This window comes from Terrapene carolina, unplaced genomic scaffold (assembly GCF_002925995.2).
Source record: "Terrapene carolina triunguis isolate 2854851 unplaced genomic scaffold, T_m_triunguis-2.0 Scaffold35022, whole genome shotgun sequence".
Taxonomy (NCBI): Eukaryota; Metazoa; Chordata; order Testudines; family Emydidae; genus Terrapene; species Terrapene triunguis.
The window spans coordinates 11325239-11342171 of NW_020699373.1; positions in this window are offsets into that span (position 1 = coordinate 11325239).

The window sequence follows — 16933 nt, forward strand, 5'->3', positions numbered from 1 at the left end:
CTTGTCTCACACTGGTGAGAATCAAGCGCAATTCTATTGAAGCCAATGGAGTTTCAACAGAGGGAAACTGTTTTAAGTGGGGTCAGAATCAGGAACTCAGTTTTACAAGCTAAAGTAGATAAGCGCTTGCCTACGAGACAATTTCATGCCCATTTTTTGGCTCTTTGCTTTATCTTCAAAGGCTACTATATACTTTCATATATGAGAGATGCTCATTTCAGTGCCTGATCCAAATCCCCTTGAAATCAATGGAAAGATTCCCATTGACTTCAGTGGGCTTTGGATCAGGTCCTAGATGAAACTCCCATGTTATGAGCTGTTTCCCTTCTTCCCATGTTTTAACAACATTGCACCTTGGAAATGCTGTAGGAACCATATTCTGCATTCCTTATGCATCGATTGCCATGGGAATTTTGGGCGTGCAGGGAATGCTGTATCAGGCAAGGAGAGCAACTGAGTGGAGCAGCTGTTATCTAAGAATGTGGGAGATGGCTGCAGAGACCAAAGACTTCCATCTTGGAAGGCAGAGCCCTGGACTGCAGGGGGAGATCAGACAAGGGCAAGATGCAGCTTACAGCTCAGTGGTGTTCCAGCATTTTAAAATAACAATAATTTAAAAATGTGAAATACAAGATTGCATTGCTTTAATGCAAAGAGCAACGCAGGAACTTCTCCCCCGAAAGCTCATTCTGTTGAATGACCGTAACATATGCAGAGAGAAAGCAGCGTTCTGTTTTGTCCTTCACTACTGCCTTGTTGTACATCACTGTGAAATTTGACAGCACTGATCAGGTGTAAATTTGAAAATCAAAAAATATAAATTTAAAAGCCTTAATCCCTTAACATGAACCCAGTCGTTCATTTTATAATGCACACGCATTCCATTTTCTGGTGTTTATAACACCAGCATACAAGCTATGTGAGCCTCAGCATGAATTATGTCTACAATAACATACCATAGCAATCTGTTTCATTGCTTGTCACACAATACTATGCAGGGGCCTGCTTGGCCAGTTACCTTATGAGATGCATCATTACTTGAAAATGCCAAAATTAGTTCATACTATTTTTGTCTCCCTGTGACAGGATTTTTATTATTTTTCCACAACTCCCAAGAATCTGCCAACATAAACAGTTGGTTTCCGCCACTATATCTCTGTTCTGTATGATCCCTAAAAAAACCTGGTATGGAAGTTTTGCTTCAGAGCACTAGTAATTCCACTGAGTGCGCAAGTAAATGGAACATGGATCTTCTCTGATTGATTAACTAGATTTGAGCACAGACTGTTACCTGGGACCACAGAGAGGGCCAAGGAATCTCTTCCATCTTCATGCGCAACACATGTCAAAGAATAATTTGAAAGGACTGTAACTCACTTCAGCAGTCTGTTTTGACAGATGCAGTATGTCCAGGTTCCAGACAGTGGCTTGGAAAACGGTGGATGGACTCTTGCTTCAGACTCTGCTGACGCTGCTAACGAATGGGACTGTTTTCCTCTTTCCAGATCTTCTCAGATGGTTGCCTGTGAGGTTAAATCTCTCTTATGCCAGGTGTTGTTTAATGAATGGAAGATTCCTGTGGTGCTTTGTTTTTTGAGGTTTTTTTAACCAATACATTTACATTTTTCTAAATCAAATTGTAGTTCTTGTGAAAGGAGACAGCCCTTAAGATCCAAGTCTCCAACCTTCCTATAGGCACATGAGCAGTTCAGGTTCACCAGTCAGTTAGTGCACTGCTCTGAGGGGGACCCCCAAGCATGGGGTGAGTTTCACATGCAAGTCCTCAACTGACATCTGCATTGTTATGATGTCGACAACTCTATGGACTAGACCAAAGGTGGCACGCAAGCTGATTTTCAGTGGTACTCACACTGCCCGGGTCCTGGCCACCGGTCCGAGGGGCTTTGCATTTTAATTTTAAATGAAGCTTCTTAAACATTTTAAAAACCTTATTTACTTTACATACAACAATAGTTTAGTTATATATTATAGACTTATAGAAAGAGACCTTCTAAAAACATTAAAATGTATTACTGGCACGTGAAACCTTAAATTAGAGTGAATAAATGAAGACTCGGCACACCACTTCTGAAAGGTTGCCGACCCCTGGACTAGACTCTATGGACTGGACTAAAAATCACCTGTTTGTAGGTAACGAAAGCATCACAAGTGGGGTTGCAATTGTGCAGAATATACCAAAGTAAATATATATATAACTTCCTTCAATTGAACCAAAGTGTTTTGCAGCTTCAGCAAGTAATCAAATTGTAGTTTATTATACTACAAAACCCACTCTGATTTGGTTAACACATTAAACTATTGCCCACCTTGTGGCAAAAAATTGCTCCCTTTGAGCTTTGCAATTGTTGCCTATAAATCACACGTTTATTCTCCTTCTTAAAATCAAATCAGCTGTGTCTTGCACCACTAACAGCTGCTGCTAAATTTCCAGTTTTCTAAAAGTTGTTATGCAGACTTCCCTGCCTTGGCTGGAAAATTAAACTGATCCTTGCCTTTCTGGCAAAAGTACCTACCCTTTGAACAACCTGAGTTTAGCTGAAAAGTCCAGATCAACCCCACCCCCAAACACCACTCACCTTTGATCAGAACCATAGGCGCCGACTAAGTGGGTGCTCTGGGACTGGAGCACCCACGGAGAAAAATTAGTGGGTGCTCTGCACCCACTGGCAGCCAAGCTCCCCTCCCCCCCGTCCCACCTCCTGAACACATCGCATCCCCGCTCCTCCACCTACCTCCCAGCGCTTCCCCCAGCCGCCGCCAAACAGCATTAGCATGCTCCGGGGGGGGAGGGAAGGTGTGGGAACGTGGGACGCTCAGGGGAGGAGGCGGGGAAGAGGTGGAACTGGGGCAGGGATTTGGGGAAGGAGTTGGAATAGGGGCAGGGTGGGGGCAGAGACTTTGGGGAAGGGGTTGGAATGGGGGCGGGAAGTGGTGGGGCAGGGGCAGGGCCTCATGGAAGGGGTGGAGTGGGGGTGGGGCTGGGGGCAGAGGAGCGGTCGAGCACCTAGGGGAAAGCGGGGAAGTCAGCGCCTATGTCAGAACCTTAACAGGCAACACCTTCATACTGGGATGCAGCTGAGAAGTGTCTTTCTCCCTGGTCCACTCCCTTCTCCCAAAGCACTACTTGTATGTCTGCCCTCAACTTGGTCCAGTCTCCTCCCCTTTGACTGACAGCTCATTTCTGTAGCTCGGCTCTCAGTGTCCCTTCCTTCCGCCCACTCCATTCTGACTTGTGCTTCTGTTCCATTGCTCGGCTCAGCCCTTTCTCCTTCTCCTTCCACCGAGGCAGGCCATTTCTCTCTGCTCCGGCCTCATTCAGCCACTCCCCTTTGACTGACATCTCAGTGTTGCTGTGGCTAATGTCACAGACTTCAGCCTGCTTGTCCTGTTGCTCTTGGCAGGTGAGCCAGAAAGCTGTAACATTTTCTTACCCAGGTAGTATTTCTATTTGTCCAGGGCTTCTGGACAAGAGGCTTTTTATCAAGCCTGTAACTGTGGTTGGTCTGTAAATGAAAAGACATTTTTCGGTTATGGTGTCATGCCAAACTTGGGCTGTGGCAGGAAGGGACTGGATTTTGGGTTCTGGTTTCAGCTCACCTCTAACAGTTCAAAACCCAAACTTTTGTGTATGTGTAACACCTGCCGGTTGTCGGCAGGTGGGATCAAACCTGGGACCTCTGGAGCTTAGTGCATGAGCCTCTACTGCATGAGCTAAAAGCCAACTGACTGTTAGCAGACTCATTTTTATATGTCGGTGCCATTAGATGGGACAGAACACCACACCCAGGAGGTGTGCGGGTTACATAAGTGCATGAACTAAGGGAATATTTGTCCTCTTGAAGGTAAAACCAGTGGTACTGAGGGAAATTGCAGTCCTTCAGTTTTCATTTTCCTGAAAATTAAAAAAAGGAAAACATCCCTATCTAGTTGGGATCCCGTCACCCAATTTCATCACTCAGGGAATTTTTAAGGTTGAGGTAGGAATTCCTGAAAATAGGAAAATTTAATGCGGCCAAATGAAAAAGTGCTGCTAAAAATATAACATGCTGTAAAGTGATACAACAGAAGCAACATGACTTTCTCATTATGGGATGAGACCCAACATAAATGGAAGGGAAAGAAACGATGGGGTTGCCATAGTTACCTACTGACTAGGAACTGAAAGAAAAATTAATGGCTTTAGGGAATTTTAGTGTAAAGTCATTTCAATCAGAGGCTGATATAGTAACATAAGATTCGCCGTGACAGAACTAGAGATAAGCCCAGGATACAAAGTGCTGTTCAGCACTGGAACTTTCTCAAACTTTAACAGCGATCAGATCTGGGGGTTTCATTCCAGCCCATCTCTAATTCGAACAGACCAATTGTAGTTGTGCAGCCAAGTTCCCTGCCTCTGACACGGACCGATTCAGGATTCATCAATGGAAGGTGAAAACCCCTTCATTTAACTGTGCAATGCTAGAACACTGGGGACACATTTTTCTGACCACACATGCAGCTCAGTTTGCATCCCATAATAGGAGGCTAGAAAAACCGTATGTATTTTATACCAGTTGTGTAAAAGGGGATACAGATTCTCACTACACCCAGGGGCCTCTTAAAGCAATCTGGCAATATCACAATAGTACCCAGCTCTTTATATATAAAGGAGTGTAGAGTGGAAGCGAATTTATATTGCCAGAGTGCTGCAAAGGGACCTTAGAGTGTAAATGAGAATCAGGCCAACTGTTCTTAGTCATATATAAATCTTATGCATAATATCCCAGAAGTGAGTTTCATGGTCTAATTACACTCTAACTAAGGAAGCGTTTCCCCTTTCATTGTAAATCTATTACCTTTTAATTTTACAGCATGTCCTTGATTTTTGTATTATAGGAAAGGATAAAGAGGAATGCCTTACTGGCCTTCAGCTTACCAGTCCTCATTTAATAGATAGTACTTCTACCATATATCATCATATTCTTCATTCCAGTCATGAGTCTGAGTCTGTTTAATCTCTCACCAGCAAGAAACATCTATATAATTCACTAGCGTTAACTGGTAGTATGCTCAATTTTCTTCGTATTTACATTGTAAAAAAAAATCTGTGGTCACCTAGGACTTCACAGCTTTGTCTTGAAATGAATTGAGATATGTCCATTCACTCAACAGCTAAGGATCCAAGTATGAGAAACCACGTATTCCCATCAAGCATCAAAAAGAAAGGAGAATAAAGTACAGACTGGCTATAGAATTGTGTCAAATTAGGTAATGGTACTTTAAACTATTTCAAATCAGGGAGAACAGATTTTGCCCTAAAGTTATCCTCAAATCAATCTAAGATTGCATCACTCAGCCTCTCCTCATAATTCAGTTGTGCCATGAGAAAAGATTTTGCATCATCATAATAGCGGAAAAAAATAAAAAAAATCCATTCTTTCCAACTTCAAACCATTTGAGCTTATGAGGAAATATTGGGATCCAGTTATGCTAACAGATATCGACACTGGTTTGATTATCCAAAACCCCACAAAATTCCTGTGGAAGTGACGATTGAAATACAGTGTAAAACAACAAAATTTAGAAGTCAAATTGAGGGGACTAAATTTAAAGTGTTCCAAAATGCTCTATAAATCTGCAAAGAAGACTCAGTCCCACCTAATATAAGTACCAAAAATACAAAAGGCTTTTTATAAAAGTTTGAAACACAGAAATGCTCTGATGAACCCAATATCCTGATGCTACAAGATTTGATATTATTTTCAAAAATCTCTAGATTTCTATGAAGCACAGTGTTATCTTTTATCAGTGCACTCATGCAAGTTTTAGAGCTGTCAGATTGTATTTGCAATTCATTGGGGTTTTCGCTCTAACTTCTAAAATATTTCTTCTAAAGGAATTGTCTGAACTCCAACTAAGAACTGAATAAAGCAAATCCTGATCCCAAAGCATGAACACATGACAAAACTGTATCAGAGAGATGCTTTAGAGGATGGAGAAATAGGCTAGATTGGCAACATGACAGCAGCACGAATGATGTCTAAAGCTACTGTGGCCAAAAAGTATCATGAGGGCTGTGCTGTTGTCTCACTGTTACTTTTGGATGTTGCAGCATCTTAGATCCCGATTCAGCGCTCCCTTATACTAATGTAAATTAGGAGTAGATCCAATGAAGCCAATGGACTTGCACCCATATAAAATTGGATCCAGCTTTGTCACCATAACAAGATGTCATTCACAACATCAAGCACCCCTTTTCCTAGTCCACCTCCTCAAAAAAGAAAATAACCCTGCCCCAAAGCAGAGCTTTCTATAACCCAATGAAGGAGAAGACCCATAGACTCCATGAAATCCACCAGGAACTTCCCTATTGCCAGTCTACTTTATCTGGAAGGCATGCTGTATTAATTTAGATGGAATATATGGGCCAAAGGTGTTAACATAACCCAGTCACAACATTAAACAGTGTTAAACAAGGTTCAGGGTTTGGCATACAGAGACCTCAGCTCCATTGTACCATGGTAAACACACCATTAAAAATCCTTGAAAAGATAAATCCATTAAAGATAAAGAAAGGAAGGAACAACAGTTAAAGCATTTGACAGGCAAAGTATTAAGTAAGGCTTTTGTTTTAACAGCATCCCTTTGTTTCCTTTCCCCTTAGCTAGAGAGAATTTTAGAAAAAAAACTAAACAAACCTAGTTTGACAGTCTCTGAGGCCTGGTCTACACTACAAACTTAGGTCAACATAAGTCGCGTTAAGTCGATCTAATCATGTATGTGTCTACACTACCGAGTCCCTTCCGCTGACCTAAGTGGGCTGTAAAATTGACTTCTGTACTCCACCTCTGTGAGACGTGTAGCGCTTGATTCGACATCCATGGGTCGACATGGGGATAGTGTAGACACGGTGTTGTGTCATTTGAATGAATTGGTCTCCAGGAGGTGTCTCAGTGCTCCGCTGCGACCGCTCTGGAGAGCACTTTCAACTCCACTGCACATCAGCCCAGTACTCAGGAAACAGCTGATCCTCTGTTAAAGCCCCGGGAACTTTTGAATTTTAATTTCTTGTTTGATCAGCGTGGAAAGCTCAGCTGTTCATGGAGACTCAGTGCATCTGTAAGCAAGCTTTCATTATTTCTCCCCACACAGTGTTATCAGCCATTTTCCCCCAGGTTAGCTTACTTTTCTTTGCTGTTTCTGTGCGTTTGTGTGCAAAATAAAACTTAACCGATTGAGGAGAAAGGACTCTTTATTCATTCAACACATGGTGGTTGTTGGTGGTGGAGTTTACAGGGGAGAAAATGCAATGGAGGAGAGAGTTTGGTAAGGAACAACACAGATAAGTGTCACATTACTTTGGCTCATTGCTGAAAGTGGTTTTCAAAGCCTCACAGAGATGCAGAGCCCCTCGATGTGCTCTTCTTATTGCCCTGGTGTGTGGCTGCTCAACATTGTCTGCCAGGCAATCTGCCTCAACCCCTCACCCCGGCAGAAACTTTTCTCCCTTTGTTTCACAGATATTATGGAAAACACAGCAGGCAGCAATAACAATGGGGATATTGCTTTCACTGAGGTCTAACCTAGTAAGCAAACAACACCAGCAACCTTTTAAACGCCCAAAGGCACATTCCACCACCATTCTGAACAAGTTCAACCATAGGCTGTACAAGTGCTTACTGCTGTCCAGGCCGCCCGTGTACAGCTTCATGAGCCACGGGAGCAAGGGGTAGGCTGGGTCCCCCAGGATCACAATTGGCATTTCAACATCACCAATGGTTATTTTGCAGTCTGAAAAGAAAGTCCCTGCTTACAGCTTTCTGAACAGACCTATATTCCTAAAGATGTGCGCGGCCTGCACCTTTCCCGACCATCCCACGCTGATGTCAGTGAAATGCCCCCTGTGATCCACCAGCACTTGCAACACCATTGAGAAGTACCCCTTTCTTTGGCAAGGTGGTCTGGTGCCAAGATAGGGATATGCGTTCTGTCTATCGCCCCATCGCAGTTAGGGAACCCATCACGGCAAAACCATCCACTATGTCCTGCATGTTGCCCAGACTCACTGTCCTTCTTAGCAGAAGTCTGTTAATGGCCCTGCAAACTTGGATCACAACAGATTCACGTTAGATTTACCCACTCCAAATTGATTCCCCACTGACCCATAGCAGTCTGGTGTTGTGAGCTTCCACAGACCTATTGCCACTGGCTTCTCCACTGTCAGAGCAGCTCTCATTTTAGTATTGCTGCACTTCAGGGCTGGGGAAAGCTCTTCACACAGTTCCTGGAAAGTGGTCTTACGCATTCGAAAGTTCTGCAACCACTGCTCGTCATCCCATAGCGGCATAATGATGTGATCCCACCAGTCAGTGCTGGTTTCCCAGGCCCAGAAATGGTGCTCAGCTGTGTCAAGGTGATGGGTGACTGTCACCAGCAACTGCAAATTGCTTTGCTCTATGTCTTCCAGCAGGGCTGCTTGCATGGCATCACATTGTATTGGCTGTGTAAATACTGCAGGATAAGGCATGAGATGTTTGTAATACTCACAACAACCCTGTACAGCTGAGTGGAGTCCATGCTTATTGTGCTATGGCGTCCGCACGGGTAATCCAGTCTTATGAAAAAAGGCACGAAAAGGCTTGGTTTTTTTGCAGTTGATTTCAGGGAGAAAGGGAGGGAGGAAAATGCATCATGGGAGGCTAAATGCCATGTACCCATAATCACCCACACCAATGTTTTGGTCCCATAAGGCATCACAAGCCCAACCCAAAATTCCAGTTGGCAACGTGCACTGTGGGATAGCTACCCACAGTGCAGTGCTCTTTGTGTCGATGCAAGCCCTGCTAGTGAGGATGCACTCCGTCGACACAATGAGCGTAGCGTGGACACGCAAGATCGACTTGCTTAAATCGGAGGCTCAATGTCGACTTACATAAAGTCGACTTAACTTTGTAGTATAGACGTGGCCTTCGATGGCCATAGCTGTCCTTTTGGGGGAAAGAGAAGTGAGCTGAGATGGGCTGCAGCTGTTGTTGCTGCTGTTAAAGTCCGACCCTGTTTCATACCAAGGGGTGTTTGTGATTCAACTGGATCCAGTGGAGATGGTGATGTCATCTGGATCCTTCTCTCTGGCCCTGACATCTCTCGGGATCAGGATGACAAAGGCCTGAGGGCCCAAGATACAGTGGCGGTGGCAGCCAAATTTATAGGCCCAATTATTACAACATAATCGCTCTCTTTTATGAACCAGTTCTGCTTAGGATCAGACATTTGTTCATAAAGTCATAAGTACAAAAACAAAAGGCCTTATTTCAGTTGAAGCTTATAGAAAAAAGGAAAAGGAAAAGGTACTTGGTTATATATGAAGGTTTGCAAATTACTTATCTCCAAACTGGAATTTTCTAAATAAATGTCTGATTTTTTTTTTTTAAGAGAGGGTTAACATTTTCGATATCCCAGCATGGAGTCAAAAGAGTTAAATACCGACCCAGAAGCTGGCACCTTGGCAAACAAGCAGTTGTTTTCAAAGTTAGTCCAAAACAAAAGTGTGTTTGAAAATTCTTGAGTGCTGAGTTTGTTTGGGATAAGCATGCAAAGCAAACCATTATTTTTTTAAAGCAAAAATAAGAGGGTTAACCAAGGTGTTCAAGTTATTAATTTAAAAAAAATCTTTTTAAGAAATGCCTCGAATAATTTTTCTTTTATTTTGAGGTTTGTTGTTTTTGTGATTGGTAATAACTTTGAAAGTTTAATGAAAAGGTATTTGTAAGCAAAAGTGGTAAAAATGAAGTGTTTTAAATGATTGAAGGTTATGTTGCTAAAGCAGACTTGTACTGAAATAGCAGCTTGGGTAGCCCTCTTGTTAATAAAATGACAGTTTAATTCAGGGCTGCTACGGCATCAACTGTGAATTAAATCTCAAATCACCAAAACCAAGGGCTGTTCCAGCAGCAAACTTTTTGTAAATGTTTTGTATTTGAAATGTTTTTTCCTTGCTGTTTGTGTGTTTTTGCAACATTTTCTTGTTTTCTTTTCAATGTCAATTATTTTAGTTGTTCTTCTGTGCACGTGAGACAGCACAGGACAAGGGTTGCAGGATAGATCAGCATGATGGGCTAAGTTGCCACAGTGACCATGTTGTTCTCACCGATGGTGGCGGTAAAACAGGCAGGCAAGATCTATTATAGACTTGAAATGCCTGTGAATTTTTACTGCCTTTGGATATTGCAAGTGGCTCATGAATGCAAAAGAACCCTGTGTTGTTGCTTGTTTTAAAAGGAGATGACAGACTCAGGTATGAATAGCATCGGGGCTAAAGATTTTCCTCCAAGTGAGCAAGTTTAACCATTAGTGCATAAAATTTTCATGCAAATATCCAGCTTCAACTGTGTAAGTGGCAAAAGAAGAATGAAGTTTTTTTCCATCTTTACCCATCCTGGGTGTACAGACAAAGAATTGCTAAGAGCTGATTTGTCCTTAAACATCTTACAAATATAGAACAGCAGCAATTTTGAGTTTTGTTTTAGCTACAAATGAAGTGAGTTGTAAGTTCTTAGCTTTATTAACATCCGGAAGGTTTAACTGTAATTTTTGTAACATCTAATCAAGCGAGATTTGTAAATCCCAATGTTGGGCTTTAGAATAAGCAAACCTTAAAATATAACCAAGTACTTTTTTCCCTTCCCCTTTCCTATGTATGCTTAAACTGAAATAGGTATTTGTTTTCATAATTGTGATTTTATGAACAAATGTCTGATCCTAGGCAAAATTGGTTAACAAAAGAGGGAATATGCTGTGATAATAGGGCCTACAAATTTACATTAATTGTGAGCTCAACTGTAAAAAAGTTAGCATAATTTCATAAGAAGTCAGAATAACCTGTAACAACAAATGTTGATGGAAAAAGGTGCAAAGGCGACAGAGACTCAATTACTACCAACAAAAAGGCCTACTGATATAACTCAAGGACTGTGTTAAGATCATGTTTGGTCAACAAGAGAAGTGTGGAACCAGAAATCACAACTGGTGTTGGATATTAGGCTTAGTTGGTTAACAACATAATGGGGGGATGGGCTATTCCACCCACCTCTCTCTTTTGGGGTTCTTAAACAAAGAGAATGGGGGTGGGGAAATTGGCTACTAGAGCAAACTTCACCATCATGGCTGCCACCCCCATGATCTCCTGGAACCTCAGACCTTCTTCATCCTAATCCTGAAAGATGTCCTGACCACACCAGGCCAGAGAGAGGGACCCAGATGACAGCACCAATTCTCCAGCTCCCAAACACTCCTTGGCACTGGACTTTAACAAGAACAGCTCCAGCTCATCAAAACTAACTGCTTCCCCCCCCCACCCCAAAAAGGACAGTTATCACCACCTTTCATACCATCTAAGAGCCTGTCAAACACAGGGTTTTTTTCTTCTAAAAGTCTCTCCAATGAAAGGGAACGGGAATAAGGGATCCTGTGAAAATGAAAGCCTTCCTTAATGCTCTATATTTCAAATACTTTCACTGTTTTCCCTTCTTTTCTTTGTCTTTAATAAAAGGTTAAAAGGATTTTAATGGTATGTGCACCATGGCACTAAGCAGGCTGAGGTCTCTGTACCTCAAACCCCGAACCTTGTTTACCATGGTTTAATGTTGGGCAGTGACTGGATTATGTCAATACCTTTGGCCCACATTTCCCATCTGAATTAATACAACAGGCACTCAGGTACCACAGTGATGAGCAGCAGAGAAATCCCTGAAAGAGGGAGAAAGAATTCAAGTAAATGAGATCAGAAGCAGACCTTGAAACGACAAATGTTTCTGAACCCATCCCCCTCTCTGTCTAAGCATACCTTAGGAGACATTTGTATGTCAAATAAGTAGGAGCGTAGGGGAAATGTTTAAAAATCTCTTTTAAGCACAGTCTGAAACAATGCAGGAATACATGAAAAACATATAAGGCCTGATTCTCTTCTCACACTCATTTTATGCCAAATAAACATCATTGACTTCAATGGACTTACTCCTGATTTGCACCCACATCAGCCAAAGGAGAAGTAGGCCCATTGCCCAAGATGGGACATGGAAGGTGGGCAGTACCAAGTGGTGGCAGCAGTTAGTCTTAAGGATTCTTGATGCAAATGTGAGGTTAGCACATATACCCTCCTCCCCAGTGTCCAGTAGTTTCATCAACTAAGCCACTGAATTTAAATGGGTCATTCAGGGGATGTTCTGTGGAGACCATCAATGAACGAAGACCTCAGAGAGTGCCTGATTACCTGGAATCTGTGCTCACCCATGGACTGTATCTGCAGTTGCTGGGGCAAGATCAAATGAGCAGTAAAGCTGAAGCTGAGACCCTGCTCCCATCAATGTTAATAGGTACAGTGCATTTGCTTTCAATGGGAGCATGCTGAAGTCTGGTGTCTGCTCTGCTTCTGAAATTATCTTTCATTGTTGGGTATAATCTGGGTGAGTCTTCTCATCCAAACACTACTGAAGACTTTGATTCTGGAGAGAAATTCAGAGTAGCTGTATGAATTTGTAGGCCTGATAAAATCACTCACTAAATACTATGAAACCTGCCCAGACAGAGAAAGTTCACTTCATACTTTTGCTGTGGCCAAGTGATAGCTTCATTTCGTCTTTTTTCTCCCCTTCACAGTTGTAATTAAAGAAATACCTCACTCATCTGGGACACCGCCCACGGAATATGCCCAGCATTTCCAGATCCTCTGCCAGCTCCCAGACATCAGTCAATAGAGGCTTAGATACCTCTCCTCATTATTTCTATATTTGTCTCCTTAGCTTGCCCATCAGTGATCTTTAGAGCAGGGGGAACATCGCTTACTGTGGTAATGTCCCTAGGTGGTTGGACCCTGCCCAGATACCTTACCTATAGAGGGCAGGCTGAGGATCTTAAAGATTTTACCCATCCCTCCAAATGTCACTTCACCTGAGTGTCAGTCTTCCCCAGGGTTTGTCCTCTTGCTGGGAAGGTAGGGCACACACAGAAGAATTGTATGACTTCTGGTGATGGCCTTAGAAGCATGCTGCAGTCAGAGCATATGTGCTAACACAGCTTTTGCAACTCAGATGATGACAATTATGGGCTTTTATAATGGTCCCTTACTTCTACCCGAAGACTACTCGTCTTTTCTGCTCGCCACATCATGCTATATCCCCTCTGGGCTTGTCTGTATTTGAAAATGTATCCATTGGTGGCAATGGGCATCAGCAAAAGGTGCAGACCCCGGTTTCTCCTTGTGTGTGATTGCAGAGGTGTTCAGTGGTTACTCAGAAGCACCTTCTGCTGATGCCCATGGTCAGCAATGGGTGGTTTTTCTAGGGTAGACAAATGCTCTGTGTTCTCAAGAAAAAAATTCTGATAAGCTTATTCCTATGGTACATGTACAAAATAATACAGGACAAGGCAGGGGTTATTTTGTAATACTGACCCACATCCAGCTTCCACTGAATCAACAGCAAAATTCCCATTAACTTCAGTAGTGTCTTCTTGGCACGTTTGGAATTCAGAACTCTGATACAGGCACCTTAGAATGTTTTTGACACTGGCAGACCAGGTGCCAGTTCTTAGGCCTCAGCCCAGCATGGACAAATTCATTGCTGGAAACTGATCCAGCTCACCTGTGTGTTAGTATGGTTAAGGTGGGTATGGGACTTAAAACAATGTGTTTTGTGTTTAGACTTTATGAATTGCTTGTAAATTGCTACATCCGTTAATCCTGCTTATAATGCCTGTATCCCACGCTATAAGGTAGTACTTGAGTGTTTGCTATATAGCTGTAAAATGTTTGTTCTGAACTATGTAACTCACCAAATAAGAGAAAATTTTACATAGTGTAAAATGCTAAATCCCTATGAAAGGTGTTATGTCTTGCCCATTAGGAAGGACTATCAAAATTAAAGGGATCATTGTGGAACATCACAATGCAAAAACTTTGCTAATTGTCCCTGCACAAGCTATGTGCAAAAGGGCTCGTCCCATCAGCTTGAATTCTGGGAAAAGGAAATAAAGATAGCAGACATGAAAAATTCTCATCTCTTTTGCTGTTTGCACTCTCACAGGGCCAGAGTCACGAAACAGAAGCAGAGATTTCCCAGGGTCAACGTGGGTTAGCCTTAACAGACATTCAGTGCTGACAGTTCTGTTACCTTTGGGAACCACGTGACCTGTAACTCATTGGTGTGTATATATTTGCCCTCTTTAACCTGTAAATAACCCTCTCATTTCTTTTTCCTAATTAATATATCTTTAGTTAGTTTTACTATAGGATTGGCTACAAGTGTCTTTGGTTTGAGATCTGAGGTACAAATTGACCTGGGGTAAGTAACTGGACTCTTGCATCTGGGAGCAACCTGAATCTTTTGGGATCTTTGATTTATGGCAACCATCTATTACTAAGTCCAGCTTGCCTGGGTGGCAAGATGGACTGGAACGCCCAAAGGGCCGCTCTGTGACACGCCTGTTATAGTGCTTCAGGACTTCACATTTGTTAGTGGGTTGGTGAAATCTAACTATAAAACATACAACTTGTTTGGGGTGTCTGCCCTGCTTTTTGATAGTCTGGCCTGAGGTTGGCACTCATGGTCATGAACCACTCCGGACAGCGTGACAGTGGTCCCCGTCCAGTTTCCACTGAATCAACACCAAAAGTCCTGTTAACGTCAATACTGTCTTCTTGGCTCTTTTGGTATTCAGGACTCTTATGGGGCACCTTCGAATATTTATGTTCTTTTCGAACAGAAGAGCCAGCTGCGGAGTTTCTGCCAATGGCAAACACTGCACATGATGGCATAGGTTCTGGAAGGAAAAAACCTGGAAATATGAAAGTAGAGGGGGACTGGAGCCATAATATTTAGATATGGATTCTGAACCTCCCTAACAAAAGGAGTGTTGGGATTCAGGGTTTAGTTTTGCCATTTCATGCAAAATCAGGTGAAATTGTCATTTCAACTAGGATTTGTTCTGGGGTTTCAGATTAACCCAAAACTTGAAGAATGCCACAGCCCTCTCCCAGGGCTGTTTTAAGCCCTTCAGGGCAGGAGCGGGGTAACCACCATGCTACACCTGGAGATTACAGTTCTTCCCTGGGGACTACCCCGCAATGAGTTAAAACGGCAAGATAGGTGATTCCATTCCATTTCTTTTTAAAAGGACCTGAGCTGTGCTTTGCAAAATCACCCGTATTAGCGGTTTAATGAATCAAGAAACATTATTCAATATGGATGTTTTTCTCATTTTAAAAAGATCTGTGGTTCTTACATGACCACTTATGATCTATTTCCTGATGCCAGGAGGGGAACAAACTTTGAAAATAGACGTCTCCTTCCGAAAAATGAACGTATAACTGGCACCGTGGAGTTCCATGTTTATTGTCTCAATTATTTCCAGCTCATTTGTTCCCAGCTCACAAATAAAACCATTTTTTTTAACAGTACTGCAAACTCAAGCTGGCATCTGAACAGCAAACTGGATTCTTTCCTTCTCCTGCATCATCACTAATAATAAAGGTTCTGCAGGTTAAGTTTGTACAAATGATTGATCCTGTACTTAGAACATAATAAACACTTTGATGCAGGGAGCACAAAAGTAATAGAATCCAGTGCTGTCTCCCATAACTATGTAGACCCTGCAGGGCTAACAGGAAAAAACCCCAGCAAGCACATGTTTTTGTTCTTAAAGTCAATAGCTATGACCTTGAATGCATGCAGGGAGCAGGTCTGCTGAGTAAAGGGATGCTATTTTTACACACTTTTCAGAGGAGAATCATCCTTTCATATCTGAACAGGTCTGATTGTGGACCTAGGAGAACAGAGATAGGTAAGCAATGATGTCATAAATATAAGGTAGAAGTTACTTCTTTTTTGCTTACTTCCAATGGGGTGGATCACATAATGTTTTCCTGATCAAAGGAACAGGAAGTGTCCCGGGGATGTACAAGTGAAATAAAATGAAAGCCTACAAACATGCATAAATGCACTTGCTTCCCATAACATGGGTAGGTTCAAAGCACTTAAACCACTCCAGAAGTCAATGTTAGCAGCCACATGAGAGCAAAAAAATCCTTAAAGGAGCCATCTGGGAACTATGTAGAAGTAAGAAGCGCATCTATCTTAACTTCTGACCTGGGGTCTGGATCTTCCAATTCCTCCTCTTCCTGCAGTGAAGAAGAGATAGAGGAGTGCCTCCAGACTCAAGACATGTTTTCCTAAGCACAGGAGAGTGAATCCACACGTGAATATACATATAAACAGGCAAAGAAAAACAATGTCCCCACAACACTCTGCCTGGGACAGAGCAGAAACAGCAGGACTTGAGAGAGGACCAGATGACCAACATCAGAGGAAGAAAAAGGAAAATACACTGTAATGCAAGGTATTTTCTTTATAGACTAACGTACCTGGTTAAAGTTAAGGTAGGTAGGTATAAGACTAGATATGGTGTACAAATTGTTTCTTGTGTTTTTATTTGATCAGTTTTCTCTACTCCTAATAAATCTTACTGTCAACTAGATCACTAGAGCCTCAGATCGTTGTTTAGGGAATTTTATGCAGACCATCCTGGAGAGAAAAAGCCCCTCCCCTCTAGGAAGAGGAAGTGTAGGGAGGGTGTCCAGAGCCTACTCTTTTTCAGGGTGTCAAGGAGCTTCCAGTTCCAGACCAAGGAGTCATCTCCCATAAGATGTGTTGCTAGCAGGACTGTGGTCCAACAGACACTTGGAGATGCCGAAGGACTTCAAACAAGAACTGAGTTCAAGGAGGTGAAAGTAACAGGTGGGACTAATCCTCCCTTTCTGGCAACAGGAAATAGATTGTAATCTCTTTGGGGCAGAGACGGTCTTTGTGTTCTATTTGTACAGGGCCTAGCACAATGGGGTCCAGATCCAGGTCTAAACAAACAAGATAACAACCCTAACTGC